Source organism: Mytilus trossulus, chromosome 2 (assembly GCF_036588685.1).
Source record: "Mytilus trossulus isolate FHL-02 chromosome 2, PNRI_Mtr1.1.1.hap1, whole genome shotgun sequence".
Taxonomy (NCBI): Eukaryota; Metazoa; Mollusca; class Bivalvia; order Mytilida; family Mytilidae; genus Mytilus; species Mytilus trossulus.
The window spans coordinates 103,657,149-103,672,326 of record NC_086374.1 but is presented as its reverse complement, the minus strand read 5'-3'; the positions used below and the strand labels follow the sequence as shown (position 1 = coordinate 103,672,326).

Genomic DNA, 15,178 nt, shown 5'->3' with positions numbered 1-15,178 from the left:
GTTGCTAACGAGAAATAGTTTGCTTTCCAATTTGCCCGTTTTGCACGTGCATTTATCACGTTTCGATGATCAGATATAGCGAGCTTGCGTTCAAGCGTTATACTTTCTACCCATGACTAAACGGTTGCTTCGATCGCGCCCTCAACAATGAACAATCTAGATGGCATGGTTCCGTCCAATGTGAAATGGTGAAAACCGCCCCTCCGTTCCGGTATGAAGTTACTTGTGAGTATCAAATTCTCAGTCAAAACTATGCATGTTACCATATGATAGACATTCCCCCCAAAAACTGAACTTAACAAATAATGGATAGCTCGATCTGGTTAGAGAAAGAAGCGGAATATATAATATGATTGCATTGCAATATTAGTATAAACAATGAATTTTTTGAGTTTGAAATAGGAAAACCATAAAGAAACATATTTCTACGTAATATTTCGTAATGTATGCCTATAAGACATATTATACGTACAGTTGTAAATGTTGTAAACGAATGATATCTTGATTTAGCTCACATATAAAGCGTCGGTAGCGTGGCCGAGCGGTCTAAGGCGCTGGTTTAAGGCACCAGTCTCCTCGGAGGCGTGGGTTCGAATCCCACCGCTGCCAAGTGATTTTTTTAGTAAGTTAGAAAAGTAGTTTATCGATTTTTGCATTGGTTGACAAAATATGAAATGGATAAAAAGTTAATACTCAGAAGATATTAAAATTGTTGTAATACTTAATAGAAAAGAATTATTCTGTTTAATCCTTGATAATAGTATATATATTTCAAATGCTGAACGCTAGCTCAATGCACTTTAAAATGCATGACAAACATTGCAGAAAATAGCATATTACAGGTACAAATGTATGACACAAGTTTTCAGAACTATCAGAAATGCGTTGAAAACAAGAGTAACGGGTAGAAAAAAACTATGCCCCGGGTGAGGATCGAACTCACGACCTTCAGATCGCTCTGTCATTTGTGATTATGAGACTGACGCGCTACCTACTGCGCTACCGAGGCCATGATTCTAAAACTCCAATTTAAGGTGTAAATACTTCATAACATTACCATTAACATTGTAGTTACTTGTCAAGGTGAATGTAGGGCAGAAAGAAACATATTTATCTTAAAGGAAACACATTTCAAAACATAATGAGCTGTGTTGGTTGTTCACTTTTATAGTTCTTTACTATTTGAAATACTTTTAATTGTTTGAGAGTTTTTTTCATTTTCTTTTCTCCAAAGGTAAATTGAGTCGTGCTGATAGAAACTCGTCAGAATAATAATCTGCGGAGGCAATTTGTTGCTAACGAGAAATAGTTTGCTTTCCAATTTGCCCGTTTTGCACGTGCATTTATCACGTTTCGATGATCAGATATAGCGAGCTTGCGTTCAAGCGTTATACTTTCTACCCATGACTAAACGGTTGCTTCGATCGCGCCCTCAACAATGAACAATCTAGATGGCATGGTTCCGTCCAATGTGAAATGGTGAAAACCGCCCCTCCGTTCCGGTATGAAGTTACTTGTGAGTATCAAATTCTCAGTCAAAACTATGCATGTTACCATATGATAGACATTCCCCCCAAAAACTGAACTTAACAAATAATGGATAGCTCGATCTGGTTAGAGAAAGAAGCGGAATATATAATATGATTGCATTGCAATATTAGTATAAACAATGAATTTTTTGAGTTTGAAATAGGAAAACCATAAAGAAACATATTTCTACGTAATATTTCGTAATGTATGCCTATAAGACATATTATACGTACAGTTGTAAATGTTGTAAACGAATGATATCTTGATTTAGCTCACATATAAAGCGTCGGTAGCGTGGCCGAGCGGTCTAAGGCGCTGGTTTAAGGCACCAGTCTCCTCGGAGGCGTGGGTTCGAATCCCACCGCTGCCAAGTGATTTTTTTAGTAAGTTAGAAAAGTAGTTTATCGATTTTTGCATTGGTTGACAAAATATGAAATGGATAAAAAGTTAATACTCAGAAGATATTAAAATTGTTGTAATACTTAATAGAAAAGAATTATTCTGTTTAATCCTTGATAATAGTATATATATTTCAAATGCTGAACGCTAGCTCAATGCACTTTAAAATGCATGACAAACATTGCAGAAAATAGCATATTACAGGTACAAATGTATGACACAAGTTTTCAGAACTATCAGAAATGCGTTGAAAACAAGAGTAACGGGTAGAAAAAAACTATGCCCCGGGTGAGGATCGAACTCACGACCTTCAGATCGCTCTGTCATTTGTGATTATGAGACTGACGCGCTACCTACTGCGCTACCGAGGCCATGATTCTAAAACTCCAATTTAAGGTGTAAATACTTCATAACATTACCATTAACATTGTAGTTACTTGTCAAGGTGAATGTAGGGCAGAAAGAAACATATTTATCTTAAAGGAAACACATTTCAAAACATAATGAGCTGTGTTGGTTGTTCACTTTTATAGTTCTTTACTATTTGAAATACTTTTAATTGTTTGAGAGTTTTTTTCATTTTCTTTTCTCCAAAGGTAAATTGAGTCGTGCTGATAGAAACTCGTCAGAATAATAATCTGCGGAGGCAATTTGTTGCTAACGAGAAATAGTTTGCTTTCCAATTTGCCCGTTTTGCACGTGCATTTATCACGTTTCGATGATCAGATATAGCGAGCTTGCGTTCAAGCGTTATACTTTCTACCCATGACTAAACGGTTGCTTCGATCGCGCCCTCAACAATGAACAATCTAGATGGCATGGTTCCGTCCAATGTGAAATGGTGAAAACCGCCCCTCCGTTCCGGTATGAAGTTACTTGTGAGTATCAAATTCTCAGTCAAAACTATGCATGTTACCATATGATAGACATTCCCCCCAAAAACTGAACTTAACAAATAATGGATAGCTCGATCTGGTTAGAGAAAGAAGCGGAATATATAATATGATTGCATTGCAATATTAGTATAAACAATGAATTTTTTGAGTTTGAAATAGGAAAACCATAAAGAAACATATTTCTACGTAATATTTCGTAATGTATGCCTATAAGACATATTATACGTACAGTTGTAAATGTTGTAAACGAATGATATCTTGATTTAGCTCACATATAAAGCGTCGGTAGCGTGGCCGAGCGGTCTAAGGCGCTGGTTTAAGGCACCAGTCTCCTCGGAGGCGTGGGTTCGAATCCCACCGCTGCCAAGTGATTTTTTTAGTAAGTTAGAAAAGTAGTTTATCGATTTTTGCATTGGTTGACAAAATATGAAATGGATAAAAAGTTAATACTCAGAAGATATTAAAATTGTTGTAATACTTAATAGAAAAGAATTATTCTGTTTAATCCTTGATAATAGCATATATATTTCAAATGCTGAACGCTAGCTCAATGCACTTTAAAATGCATGACAAACATTGCAGAAAATAGCATATTACAGGTACAAATGTATGACACAAGTTTTCAGAACTATCAGAAATGCGTTGAAAACAAGAGTAACGGGTAGAAAAAAACTATGCCCCGGGTGAGGATCGAACTCACGACCTTCAGATCGCTCTGTCATTTGTGATTATGAGACTGACGCGCTACCTACTGCGCTACCGAGGCCATGATTCTAAAACTCCAATTTAAGGTGTAAATACTTCATAACATTACCATTAACATTGTAGTTACTTGTCAAGGTGAATGTAGGGCAGAAAGAAACATATTTATCTTAAAGGAAACACATTTCAAAACATAATGAGCTGTGTTGGTTGTTCACTTTTATAGTTCTTTACTATTTGAAATACTTTTAATTGTTTGAGAGTTTTTTTCATTTTCTTTTCTCCAAAGGTAAATTGAGTCGTGCTGATAGAAACTCGTCAGAATAATAATCTGCGGAGGCAATTTGTTGCTAACGAGAAATAGTTTGCTTTCCAATTTGCCCGTTTTGCACGTGCATTTATCACGTTTCGATGATCAGATATAGCGAGCTTGCGTTCAAGCGTTATACTTTCTACCCATGACTAAACGGTTGCTTCGATCGCGCCCTCAACAATGAACAATCTAGATGGCATGGTTCCGTCCAATGTGAAATGGTGAAAACCGCCCCTCCGTTCCGGTATGAAGTTACTTGTGAGTATCAAATTCTCAGTCAAAACTATGCATGTTACCATATGATAGACATTCCCCCCAAAAACTGAACTTAACAAATAATGGATAGCTCGATCTGGTTAGAGAAAGAAGCGGAATATATAATATGATTGCATTGCAATATTAGTATAAACAATGAATTTTTTGAGTTTGAAATAGGAAAACCATAAAGAAACATATTTCTACGTAATATTTCGTAATGTATGCCTATAAGACATATTATACGTACAGTTGTAAATGTTGTAAACGAATGATATCTTGATTTAGCTCACATATAAAGCGTCGGTAGCGTGGCCGAGCGGTCTAAGGCGCTGGTTTAAGGCACCAGTCTCCTCGGAGGCGTGGGTTCGAATCCCACCGCTGCCAAGTGATTTTTTTAGTAAGTTAGAAAAGTAGTTTATCGATTTTTGCATTGGTTGACAAAATATGAAATGGATAAAAAGTTAATACTCAGAAGATATTAAAATTGTTGTAATACTTAATAGAAAAGAATTATTCTGTTTAATCCTTGATAATAGTATATATATTTCAAATGCTGAACGCTAGCTCAATGCACTTTAAAATGCATGACAAACATTGCAGAAAATAGCATATTACAGGTACAAATGTATGACACAAGTTTTCAGAACTATCAGAAATGCGTTGAAAACAAGAGTAACGGGTAGAAAAAAACTATGCCCCGGGTGAGGATCGAACTCACGACCTTCAGATCGCTCTGTCATTTGTGATTATGAGACTGACGCGCTACCTACTGCGCTACCGAGGCCATGATTCTAAAACTCCAATTTAAGGTGTAAATACTTCATAACATTACCATTAACATTGTAGTTACTTGTCAAGGTGAATGTAGGGCAGAAAGAAACATATTTATCTTAAAGGAAACACATTTCAAAACATAATGAGCTGTGTTGGTTGTTCACTTTTATAGTTCTTTACTATTTGAAATACTTTTAATTGTTTGAGAGTTTTTTTCATTTTCTTTTCTCCAAAGGTAAATTGAGTCGTGCTGATAGAAACTCGTCAGAATAATAATCTGCGGAGGCAATTTGTTGCTAACGAGAAATAGTTTGCTTTCCAATTTGCCCGTTTTGCACGTGCATTTATCACGTTTCGATGATCAGATATAGCGAGCTTGCGTTCAAGCGTTATACTTTCTACCCATGACTAAACGGTTGCTTCGATCGCGCCCTCAACAATGAACAATCTAGATGGCATGGTTCCGTCCAATGTGAAATGGTGAAAACCGCCCCTCCGTTCCGGTATGAAGTTACTTGTGAGTATCAAATTCTCAGTCAAAACTATGCATGTTACCATATGATAGACATTCCCCCCAAAAACTGAACTTAACAAATAATGGATAGCTCGATCTGGTTAGAGAAAGAAGCGGAATATATAATATGATTGCATTGCAATATTAGTATAAACAATGAATTTTTTGAGTTTGAAATAGGAAAACCATAAAGAAACATATTTCTACGTAATATTTCGTAATGTATGCCTATAAGACATATTATACGTACAGTTGTAAATGTTGTAAACGAATGATATCTTGATTTAGCTCACATATAAAGCGTCGGTAGCGTGGCCGAGCGGTCTAAGGCGCTGGTTTAAGGCACCAGTCTCCTCGGAGGCGTGGGTTCGAATCCCACCGCTGCCAAGTGATTTTTTTAGTAAGTTAGAAAAGTAGTTTATCGATTTTTGCATTGGTTGACAAAATATGAAATGGATAAAAAGTTAATACTCAGAAGATATTAAAATTGTTGTAATACTTAATAGAAAAGAATTATTCTGTTTAATCCTTGATAATAGTATATATATTTCAAATGCTGAACGCTAGCTCAATGCACTTTAAAATGCATGACAAACATTGCAGAAAATAGCATATTACAGGTACAAATGTATGACACAAGTTTTCAGAACTATCAGAAATGCGTTGAAAACAAGAGTAACGGGTAGAAAAAAACTATGCCCCGGGTGAGGATCGAACTCACGACCTTCAGATCGCTCTGTCATTTGTGATTATGAGACTGACGCGCTACCTACTGCGCTACCGAGGCCATGATTCTAAAACTCCAATTTAAGGTGTAAATACTTCATAACATTACCATTAACATTGTAGTTACTTGTCAAGGTGAATGTAGGGCAGAAAGAAACATATTTATCTTAAAGGAAACACATTTCAAAACATAATGAGCTGTGTTGGTTGTTCACTTTTATAGTTCTTTACTATTTGAAATACTTTTAATTGTTTGAGAGTTTTTTTCATTTTCTTTTCTCCAAAGGTAAATTGAGTCGTGCTGATAGAAACTCGTCAGAATAATAATCTGCGGAGGCAATTTGTTGCTAACGAGAAATAGTTTGCTTTCCAATTTGCCCGTTTTGCACGTGCATTTATCACGTTTCGATGATCAGATATAGCGAGCTTGCGTTCAAGCGTTATACTTTCTACCCATGACTAAACGGTTGCTTCGATCGCGCCCTCAACAATGAACAATCTAGATGGCATGGTTCCGTCCAATGTGAAATGGTGAAAACCGCCCCTCCGTTCCGGTATGAAGTTACTTGTGAGTATCAAATTCTCAGTCAAAACTATGCATGTTACCATATGATAGACATTCCCCCCAAAAACTGAACTTAACAAATAATGGATAGCTCGATCTGGTTAGAGAAAGAAGCGGAATATATAATATGATTGCATTGCAATATTAGTATAAACAATGAATTTTTTGAGTTTGAAATAGGAAAACCATAAAGAAACATATTTCTACGTAATATTTCGTAATGTATGCCTATAAGACATATTATACGTACAGTTGTAAATGTTGTAAACGAATGATATCTTGATTTAGCTCACATATAAAGCGTCGGTAGCGTGGCCGAGCGGTCTAAGGCGCTGGTTTAAGGCACCAGTCTCCTCGGAGGCGTGGGTTCGAATCCCACCGCTGCCAAGTGATTTTTTTAGTAAGTTAGAAAAGTAGTTTATCGATTTTTGCATTGGTTGACAAAATATGAAATGGATAAAAAAGTTAATACTCAGAAGATATTAAAATTGTTGTAATACTTAATAGAAAAGAATTATTCTGTTTAATCCTTGATAATAGTATATATATTTCAAATGCTGAACGCTAGCTCAATGCACTTTAAAATGCATGACAAACATTGCAGAAAATAGCATATTACAGGTACAAATGTATGACACAAGTTTTCAGAACTATCAGAAATGCGTTGAAAACAAGAGTAACGGGTAGAAAAAAACTATGCCCCGGGTGAGGATCGAACTCACGACCTTCAGATCGCTCTGTCATTTGTGATTATGAGACTGACGCGCTACCTACTGCGCTACCGAGGCCATGATTCTAAAACTCCAATTTAAGGTGTAAATACTTCATAACATTACCATTAACATTGTAGTTACTTGTCAAGGTGAATGTAGGGCAGAAAGAAACATATTTATCTTAAAGGAAACACATTTCAAAACATAATGAGCTGTGTTGGTTGTTCACTTTTATAGTTCTTTACTATTTGAAATACTTTTAATTGTTTGAGAGTTTTTTTCATTTTCTTTTCTCCAAAGGTAAATTGAGTCGTGCTGATAGAAACTCGTCAGAATAATAATCTGCGGAGGCAATTTGTTGCTAACGAGAAATAGTTTGCTTTCCAATTTGCCCGTTTTGCACGTGCATTTATCACGTTTCGATGATCAGATATAGCGAGCTTGCGTTCAAGCGTTATACTTTCTACCCATGACTAAACGGTTGCTTCGATCGCGCCCTCAACAATGAACAATCTAGATGGCATGGTTCCGTCCAATGTGAAATGGTGAAAACCGCCCCTCCGTTCCGGTATGAAGTTACTTGTGAGTATCAAATTCTCAGTCAAAACTATGCATGTTACCATATGATAGACATTCCCCCCAAAAACTGAACTTAACAAATAATGGATAGCTCGATCTGGTTAGAGAAAGAAGCGGAATATATAATATGATTGCATTGCAATATTAGTATAAACAATGAATTTTTTGAGTTTGAAATAGGAAAACCATAAAGAAACATATTTCTACGTAATATTTCGTAATGTATGCCTATAAGACATATTATACGTACAGTTGTAAATGTTGTAAACGAATGATATCTTGATTTAGCTCACATATAAAGCGTCGGTAGCGTGGCCGAGCGGTCTAAGGCGCTGGTTTAAGGCACCAGTCTCCTCGGAGGCGTGGGTTCGAATCCCACCGCTGCCAAGTGATTTTTTTAGTAAGTTAGAAAAGTAGTTTATCGATTTTTGCATTGGTTGACAAAATATGAAATGGATAAAAAGTTAATACTCAGAAGATATTAAAATTGTTGTAATACTTAATAGAAAAGAATTATTCTGTTTAATCCTTGATAATAGTATATATATTTCAAATGCTGAACGCTAGCTCAATGCACTTTAAAATGCATGACAAACATTGCAGAAAATAGCATATTACAGGTACAAATGTATGACACAAGTTTTCAGAACTATCAGAAATGCGTTGAAAACAAGAGTAACGGGTAGAAAAAAACTATGCCCCGGGTGAGGATCGAACTCACGACCTTCAGATCGCTCTGTCATTTGTGATTATGAGACTGACGCGCTACCTACTGCGCTACCGAGGCCATGATTCTAAAACTCCAATTTAAGGTGTAAATACTTCATAACATTACCATTAACATTGTAGTTACTTGTCAAGGTGAATGTAGGGCAGAAAGAAACATATTTATCTTAAAGGAAACACATTTCAAAACATAATGAGCTGTGTTGGTTGTTCACTTTTATAGTTCTTTACTATTTGAAATACTTTTAATTGTTTGAGAGTTTTTTTCATTTTCTTTTCTCCAAAGGTAAATTGAGTCGTGCTGATAGAAACTCGTCAGAATAATAATCTGCGGAGGCAATTTGTTGCTAACGAGAAATAGTTTGCTTTCCAATTTGCCCGTTTTGCACGTGCATTTATCACGTTTCGATGATCAGATATAGCGAGCTTGCGTTCAAGCGTTATACTTTCTACCCATGACTAAACGGTTGCTTCGATCGCGCCCTCAACAATGAACAATCTAGATGGCATGGTTCCGTCCAATGTGAAATGGTGAAAACCGCCCCTCCGTTCCGGTATGAAGTTACTTGTGAGTATCAAATTCTCAGTCAAAACTATGCATGTTACCATATGATAGACATTCCCCCCAAAAACTGAACTTAACAAATAATGGATAGCTCGATCTGGTTAGAGAAAGAAGCGGAATATATAATATGATTGCATTGCAATATTAGTATAAACAATGAATTTTTTGAGTTTGAAATAGGAAAACCATAAAGAAACATATTTCTACGTAATATTTCGTAATGTATGCCTATAAGACATATTATACGTACAGTTGTAAATGTTGTAAACGAATGATATCTTGATTTAGCTCACATATAAAGCGTCGGTAGCGTGGCCGAGCGGTCTAAGGCGCTGGTTTAAGGCACCAGTCTCCTCGGAGGCGTGGGTTCGAATCCCACCGCTGCCAAGTGATTTTTTTAGTAAGTTAGAAAAGTAGTTTATCGATTTTTGCATTGGTTGACAAAATATGAAATGGATAAAAAGTTAATACTCAGAAGATATTAAAATTGTTGTAATACTTAATAGAAAAGAATTATTCTGTTTAATCCTTGATAATAGTATATATATTTCAAATGCTGAACGCTAGCTCAATGCACTTTAAAATGCATGACAAACATTGCAGAAAATAGCATATTACAGGTACAAATGTATGACACAAGTTTTCAGAACTATCAGAAATGCGTTGAAAACAAGAGTAACGGGTAGAAAAAAACTATGCCCCGGGTGAGGATCGAACTCACGACCTTCAGATCGCTCTGTCATTTGTGATTATGAGACTGACGCGCTACCTACTGCGCTACCGAGGCCATGATTCTAAAACTCCAATTTAAGGTGTAAATACTTCATAACATTACCATTAACATTGTAGTTACTTGTCAAGGTGAATGTAGGGCAGAAAGAAACATATTTATCTTAAAGGAAACACATTTCAAAACATAATGAGCTGTGTTGGTTGTTCACTTTTATAGTTCTTTACTATTTGAAATACTTTTAATTGTTTGAGAGTTTTTTTCATTTTCTTTTCTCCAAAGGTAAATTGAGTCGTGCTGATAGAAACTCGTCAGAATAATAATCTGCGGAGGCAATTTGTTGCTAACGAGAAATAGTTTGCTTTCCAATTTGCCCGTTTTGCACGTGCATTTATCACGTTTCGATGATCAGATATAGCGAGCTTGCGTTCAAGCGTTATACTTTCTACCCATGACTAAACGGTTGCTTCGATCGCGCCCTCAACAATGAACAATCTAGATGGCATGGTTCCGTCCAATGTGAAATGGTGAAAACCGCCCCTCCGTTCCGGTATGAAGTTACTTGTGAGTATCAAATTCTCAGTCAAAACTATGCATGTTACCATATGATAGACATTCCCCCCAAAAACTGAACTTAACAAATAATGGATAGCTCGATCTGGTTAGAGAAAGAAGCGGAATATATAATATGATTGCATTGCAATATTAGTATAAACAATGAATTTTTTGAGTTTGAAATAGGAAAACCATAAAGAAACATATTTCTACGTAATATTTCGTAATGTATGCCTATAAGACATATTATACGTACAGTTGTAAATGTTGTAAACGAATGATATCTTGATTTAGCTCACATATAAAGCGTCGGTAGCGTGGCCGAGCGGTCTAAGGCGCTGGTTTAAGGCACCAGTCTCCTCGGAGGCGTGGGTTCGAATCCCACCGCTGCCAAGTGATTTTTTTAGTAAGTTAGAAAAGTAGTTTATCGATTTTTGCATTGGTTGACAAAATATGAAATGGATAAAAAGTTAATACTCAGAAGATATTAAAATTGTTGTAATACTTAATAGAAAAGAATTATTCTGTTTAATCCTTGATAATAGTATATATATTTCAAATGCTGAACGCTAGCTCAATGCACTTTAAAATGCATGACAAACATTGCAGAAAATAGCATATTACAGGTACAAATGTATGACACAAGTTTTCAGAACTATCAGAAATGCGTTGAAAACAAGAGTAACGGGTAGAAAAAAACTATGCCCCGGGTGAGGATCGAACTCACGACCTTCAGATCGCTCTGTCATTTGTGATTATGAGACTGACGCGCTACCTACTGCGCTACCGAGGCCATGATTCTAAAACTCCAATTTAAGGTGTAAATACTTCATAACATTACCATTAACATTGTAGTTACTTGTCAAGGTGAATGTAGGGCAGAAAGAAACATATTTATCTTAAAGGAAACACATTTCAAAACATAATGAGCTGTGTTGGTTGTTCACTTTTATAGTTCTTTACTATTTGAAATACTTTTAATTGTTTGAGAGTTTTTTTCATTTTCTTTTCTCCAAAGGTAAATTGAGTCGTGCTGATAGAAACTCGTCAGAATAATAATCTGCGGAGGCAATTTGTTGCTAACGAGAAATAGTTTGCTTTCCAATTTGCCCGTTTTGCACGTGCATTTATCACGTTTCGATGATCAGATATAGCGAGCTTGCGTTCAAGCGTTATACTTTCTACCCATGACTAAACGGTTGCTTCGATCGCGCCCTCAACAATGAACAATCTAGATGGCATGGTTCCGTCCAATGTGAAATGGTGAAAACCGCCCCTCCGTTCCGGTATGAAGTTACTTGTGAGTATCAAATTCTCAGTCAAAACTATGCATGTTACCATATGATAGACATTCCCCCCAAAAACTGAACTTAACAAATAATGGATAGCTCGATCTGGTTAGAGAAAGAAGCGGAATATATAATATGATTGCATTGCAATATTAGTATAAACAATGAATTTTTTGAGTTTGAAATAGGAAAACCATAAAGAAACATATTTCTACGTAATATTTCGTAATGTATGCCTATAAGACATATTATACGTACAGTTGTAAATGTTGTAAACGAATGATATCTTGATTTAGCTCACATATAAAGCGTCGGTAGCGTGGCCGAGCGGTCTAAGGCGCTGGTTTAAGGCACCAGTCTCCTCGGAGGCGTGGGTTCGAATCCCACCGCTGCCAAGTGATTTTTTTAGTAAGTTAGAAAAGTAGTTTATCGATTTTTGCATTGGTTGACAAAATATGAAATGGATAAAAAGTTAATACTCAGAAGATATTAAAATTGTTGTAATACTTAATAGAAAAGAATTATTCTGTTTAATCCTTGATAATAGTATATATATTTCAAATGCTGAACGCTAGCTCAATGCACTTTAAAATGCATGACAAACATTGCAGAAAATAGCATATTACAGGTACAAATGTATGACACAAGTTTTCAGAACTATCAGAAATGCGTTGAAAACAAGAGTAACGGGTAGAAAAAAACTATGCCCCGGGTGAGGATCGAACTCACGACCTTCAGATCGCTCTGTCATTTGTGATTATGAGACTGACGCGCTACCTACTGCGCTACCGAGGCCATGATTCTAAAACTCCAATTTAAGGTGTAAATACTTCATAACATTACCATTAACATTGTAGTTACTTGTCAAGGTGAATGTAGGGCAGAAAGAAACATATTTATCTTAAAGGAAACACATTTCAAAACATAATGAGCTGTGTTGGTTGTTCACTTTTATAGTTCTTTACTATTTGAAATACTTTTAATTGTTTGAGAGTTTTTTTCATTTTCTTTTCTCCAAAGGTAAATTGAGTCGTGCTGATAGAAACTCGTCAGAATAATAATCTGCGGAGGCAATTTGTTGCTAACGAGAAATAGTTTGCTTTCCAATTTGCCCGTTTTGCACGTGCATTTATCACGTTTCGATGATCAGATATAGCGAGCTTGCGTTCAAGCGTTATACTTTCTACCCATGACTAAACGGTTGCTTCGATCGCGCCCTCAACAATGAACAATCTAGATGGCATGGTTCCGTCCAATGTGAAATGGTGAAAACCGCCCCTCCGTTCCGGTATGAAGTTACTTGTGAGTATCAAATTCTCAGTCAAAACTATGCATGTTACCATATGATAGACATTCCCCCAAAAACTGAACTTAACAAATAATGGATAGCTCGATCTGGTTAGAGAAAGAAGCGGAATATATAATATGATTGCATTGCAATATTAGTATAAACAATGAATTTTTTGAGTTTGAAATAGGAAAACCATAAAGAAACATATTTCTACGTAATATTTCGTAATGTATGCCTATAAGACATATTATACGTACAGTTGTAAATGTTGTAAACGAATGATATCTTGATTTAGCTCACATATAAAGCGTCGGTAGCGTGGCCGAGCGGTCTAAGGCGCTGGTTTAAGGCACCAGTCTCCTCGGAGGCGTGGGTTCGAATCCCACCGCTGCCAAGTGATTTTTTTAGTAAGTTAGAAAAGTAGTTTATCGATTTTTGCATTGGTTGACAAAATATGAAATGGATAAAAAGTTAATACTCAGAAGATATTAAAATTGTTGTAATACTTAATAGAAAAGAATTATTCTGTTTAATCCTTGATAATAGTATATATATTTCAAATGCTGAACGCTAGCTCAATGCACTTTAAAATGCATGACAAACATTGCAGAAAATAGCATATTACAGGTACAAATGTATGACACAAGTTTTCAGAACTATCAGAAATGCGTTGAAAACAAGAGTAACGGGTAGAAAAAAACTATGCCCCGGGTGAGGATCGAACTCACGACCTTCAGATCGCTCTGTCATTTGTGATTATGAGACTGACGCGCTACCTACTGCGCTACCGAGGCCATGATTCTAAAACTCCAATTTAAGGTGTAAATACTTCATAACATTACCATTAACATTGTAGTTACTTGTCAAGGTGAATGTAGGGCAGAAAGAAACATATTTATCTTAAAGGAAACACATTTCAAAACATAATGAGCTGTGTTGGTTGTTCACTTTTATAGTTCTTTACTATTTGAAATACTTTTAATTGTTTGAGAGTTTTTTTCATTTTCTTTTCTCCAAAGGTAAATTGAGTCGTGCTGATAGAAACTCGTCAGAATAATAATCTGCGGAGGCAATTTGTTGCTAACGAGAAATAGTTTGCTTTCCAATTTGCCCGTTTTGCACGTGCATTTATCACGTTTCGATGATCAGATATAGCGAGCTTGCGTTCAAGCGTTATACTTTCTACCCATGACTAAACGGTTGCTTCGATCGCGCCCTCAACAATGAACAATCTAGATGGCATGGTTCCGTCCAATGTGAAATGGTGAAAACCGCCCCTCCGTTCCGGTATGAAGTTACTTGTGAGTATCAAATTCTCAGTCAAAACTATGCATGTTACCATATGATAGACATTCCCCCCAAAAACTGAACTTAACAAATAATGGATAGCTCGATCTGGTTAGAGAAAGAAGCGGAATATATAATATGATTGCATTGCAATATTAGTATAAACAATGAATTTTTTGAGTTTGAAATAGGAAAACCATAAAGAAACATATTTCTACGTAATATTTCGTAATGTATGCCTATAAGACATATTATACGTACAGTTGTAAATGTTGTAAACGAATGATATCTTGATTTAGCTCACATATAAAGCGTCGGTAGCGTGGCCGAGCGGTCTAAGGCGCTGGTTTAAGGCACCAGTCTCCTCGGAGGCGTGGGTTCGAATCCCACCGCTGCCAAGTGATTTTTTTAGTAAGTTAGAAAAGTAGTTTATCGATTTTTGCATTGGTTGACAAAATATGAAATGGATAAAAAGTTAATACTCAGAAGATATTAAAATTGTTGTAATACTTAATAGAAAAGAATTATTCTGTTTAATCCTTGATAATAGTATATATATTTCAAATGCTGAACGCTAGCTCAATGCACTTTAAAATGCATGACAAACATTGCAGAAAATAGCATATTACAGGTACAAATGTATGACACAAGTTTTCAGAACTATCAGAAATGCGTTGAAAACAAGAGTAACGGGTAGAAAAAAACTATGCCCCGGGTGAGGATCGAACTCACGACCTTCAGATCGCTCTGTCATTTGTGATTATGA

General features: G+C 36.1%; 23 non-coding genes across 23 annotated transcripts; 12 read left to right on the top strand and 11 right to left on the bottom strand.

The window, feature by feature from the left end:
* The first annotated feature begins 527 nt into the window (after positions 1-527).
* Positions 528-609, top strand: Trnal-aag (transfer RNA leucine (anticodon AAG)). Its single transcript has one exon. It is a non-coding gene; the product is annotated as a tRNA-Leu (tRNA).
* Positions 610-918: 309 nt separating this feature from the next.
* On the bottom strand, positions 919-1,009 carry Trnam-cau (transfer RNA methionine (anticodon CAU)). The gene is given in 2 exon segments: positions 919-954; positions 973-1,009. It is a non-coding gene; the product is annotated as a tRNA-Met (tRNA).
* An 809-nt stretch (positions 1,010-1,818) lies between these two features.
* Trnal-aag (transfer RNA leucine (anticodon AAG)) lies at positions 1,819-1,900 on the top strand. The gene has a single exon. It is a non-coding gene; the product is annotated as a tRNA-Leu (tRNA).
* A 309-nt stretch (positions 1,901-2,209) lies between these two features.
* Positions 2,210-2,300, bottom strand: Trnam-cau (transfer RNA methionine (anticodon CAU)). The gene is given in 2 exon segments: positions 2,210-2,245; positions 2,264-2,300. It is a non-coding gene; the product is annotated as a tRNA-Met (tRNA).
* An 809-nt stretch (positions 2,301-3,109) lies between these two features.
* On the top strand, positions 3,110-3,191 carry Trnal-aag (transfer RNA leucine (anticodon AAG)). The gene has a single exon. It is a non-coding gene; the product is annotated as a tRNA-Leu (tRNA).
* Positions 3,192-3,500: 309 nt separating this feature from the next.
* On the bottom strand, positions 3,501-3,591 carry Trnam-cau (transfer RNA methionine (anticodon CAU)). The gene is given in 2 exon segments: positions 3,501-3,536; positions 3,555-3,591. It is a non-coding gene; the product is annotated as a tRNA-Met (tRNA).
* An 809-nt stretch (positions 3,592-4,400) lies between these two features.
* On the top strand, positions 4,401-4,482 carry Trnal-aag (transfer RNA leucine (anticodon AAG)). Its single transcript has one exon. It is a non-coding gene; the product is annotated as a tRNA-Leu (tRNA).
* Positions 4,483-4,791: 309 nt separating this feature from the next.
* On the bottom strand, positions 4,792-4,882 carry Trnam-cau (transfer RNA methionine (anticodon CAU)). Its single transcript is given in 2 exon segments — positions 4,792-4,827; positions 4,846-4,882. It is a non-coding gene; the product is annotated as a tRNA-Met (tRNA).
* An 809-nt stretch (positions 4,883-5,691) lies between these two features.
* Trnal-aag (transfer RNA leucine (anticodon AAG)) lies at positions 5,692-5,773 on the top strand. Its single transcript has one exon. It is a non-coding gene; the product is annotated as a tRNA-Leu (tRNA).
* Positions 5,774-6,082: 309 nt separating this feature from the next.
* Positions 6,083-6,173, bottom strand: Trnam-cau (transfer RNA methionine (anticodon CAU)). The gene is given in 2 exon segments: positions 6,083-6,118; positions 6,137-6,173. It is a non-coding gene; the product is annotated as a tRNA-Met (tRNA).
* Positions 6,174-6,982: 809 nt separating this feature from the next.
* Trnal-aag (transfer RNA leucine (anticodon AAG)) lies at positions 6,983-7,064 on the top strand. Its single transcript has one exon. It is a non-coding gene; the product is annotated as a tRNA-Leu (tRNA).
* A 310-nt stretch (positions 7,065-7,374) lies between these two features.
* Trnam-cau (transfer RNA methionine (anticodon CAU)) lies at positions 7,375-7,465 on the bottom strand. The gene is given in 2 exon segments: positions 7,375-7,410; positions 7,429-7,465. It is a non-coding gene; the product is annotated as a tRNA-Met (tRNA).
* Positions 7,466-8,274: 809 nt separating this feature from the next.
* On the top strand, positions 8,275-8,356 carry Trnal-aag (transfer RNA leucine (anticodon AAG)). Its single transcript has one exon. It is a non-coding gene; the product is annotated as a tRNA-Leu (tRNA).
* Positions 8,357-8,665: 309 nt separating this feature from the next.
* Positions 8,666-8,756, bottom strand: Trnam-cau (transfer RNA methionine (anticodon CAU)). Its single transcript is given in 2 exon segments — positions 8,666-8,701; positions 8,720-8,756. It is a non-coding gene; the product is annotated as a tRNA-Met (tRNA).
* An 809-nt stretch (positions 8,757-9,565) lies between these two features.
* On the top strand, positions 9,566-9,647 carry Trnal-aag (transfer RNA leucine (anticodon AAG)). The gene has a single exon. It is a non-coding gene; the product is annotated as a tRNA-Leu (tRNA).
* Positions 9,648-9,956: 309 nt separating this feature from the next.
* Trnam-cau (transfer RNA methionine (anticodon CAU)) lies at positions 9,957-10,047 on the bottom strand. The gene is given in 2 exon segments: positions 9,957-9,992; positions 10,011-10,047. It is a non-coding gene; the product is annotated as a tRNA-Met (tRNA).
* Positions 10,048-10,856: 809 nt separating this feature from the next.
* Trnal-aag (transfer RNA leucine (anticodon AAG)) lies at positions 10,857-10,938 on the top strand. Its single transcript has one exon. It is a non-coding gene; the product is annotated as a tRNA-Leu (tRNA).
* Positions 10,939-11,247: 309 nt separating this feature from the next.
* Positions 11,248-11,338, bottom strand: Trnam-cau (transfer RNA methionine (anticodon CAU)). Its single transcript is given in 2 exon segments — positions 11,248-11,283; positions 11,302-11,338. It is a non-coding gene; the product is annotated as a tRNA-Met (tRNA).
* An 809-nt stretch (positions 11,339-12,147) lies between these two features.
* On the top strand, positions 12,148-12,229 carry Trnal-aag (transfer RNA leucine (anticodon AAG)). The gene has a single exon. It is a non-coding gene; the product is annotated as a tRNA-Leu (tRNA).
* A 309-nt stretch (positions 12,230-12,538) lies between these two features.
* Positions 12,539-12,629, bottom strand: Trnam-cau (transfer RNA methionine (anticodon CAU)). Its single transcript is given in 2 exon segments — positions 12,539-12,574; positions 12,593-12,629. It is a non-coding gene; the product is annotated as a tRNA-Met (tRNA).
* Positions 12,630-13,437: 808 nt separating this feature from the next.
* On the top strand, positions 13,438-13,519 carry Trnal-aag (transfer RNA leucine (anticodon AAG)). Its single transcript has one exon. It is a non-coding gene; the product is annotated as a tRNA-Leu (tRNA).
* A 309-nt stretch (positions 13,520-13,828) lies between these two features.
* On the bottom strand, positions 13,829-13,919 carry Trnam-cau (transfer RNA methionine (anticodon CAU)). Its single transcript is given in 2 exon segments — positions 13,829-13,864; positions 13,883-13,919. It is a non-coding gene; the product is annotated as a tRNA-Met (tRNA).
* An 809-nt stretch (positions 13,920-14,728) lies between these two features.
* Trnal-aag (transfer RNA leucine (anticodon AAG)) lies at positions 14,729-14,810 on the top strand. Its single transcript has one exon. It is a non-coding gene; the product is annotated as a tRNA-Leu (tRNA).
* Positions 14,811-15,178: the final 368 nt, after the last annotated feature.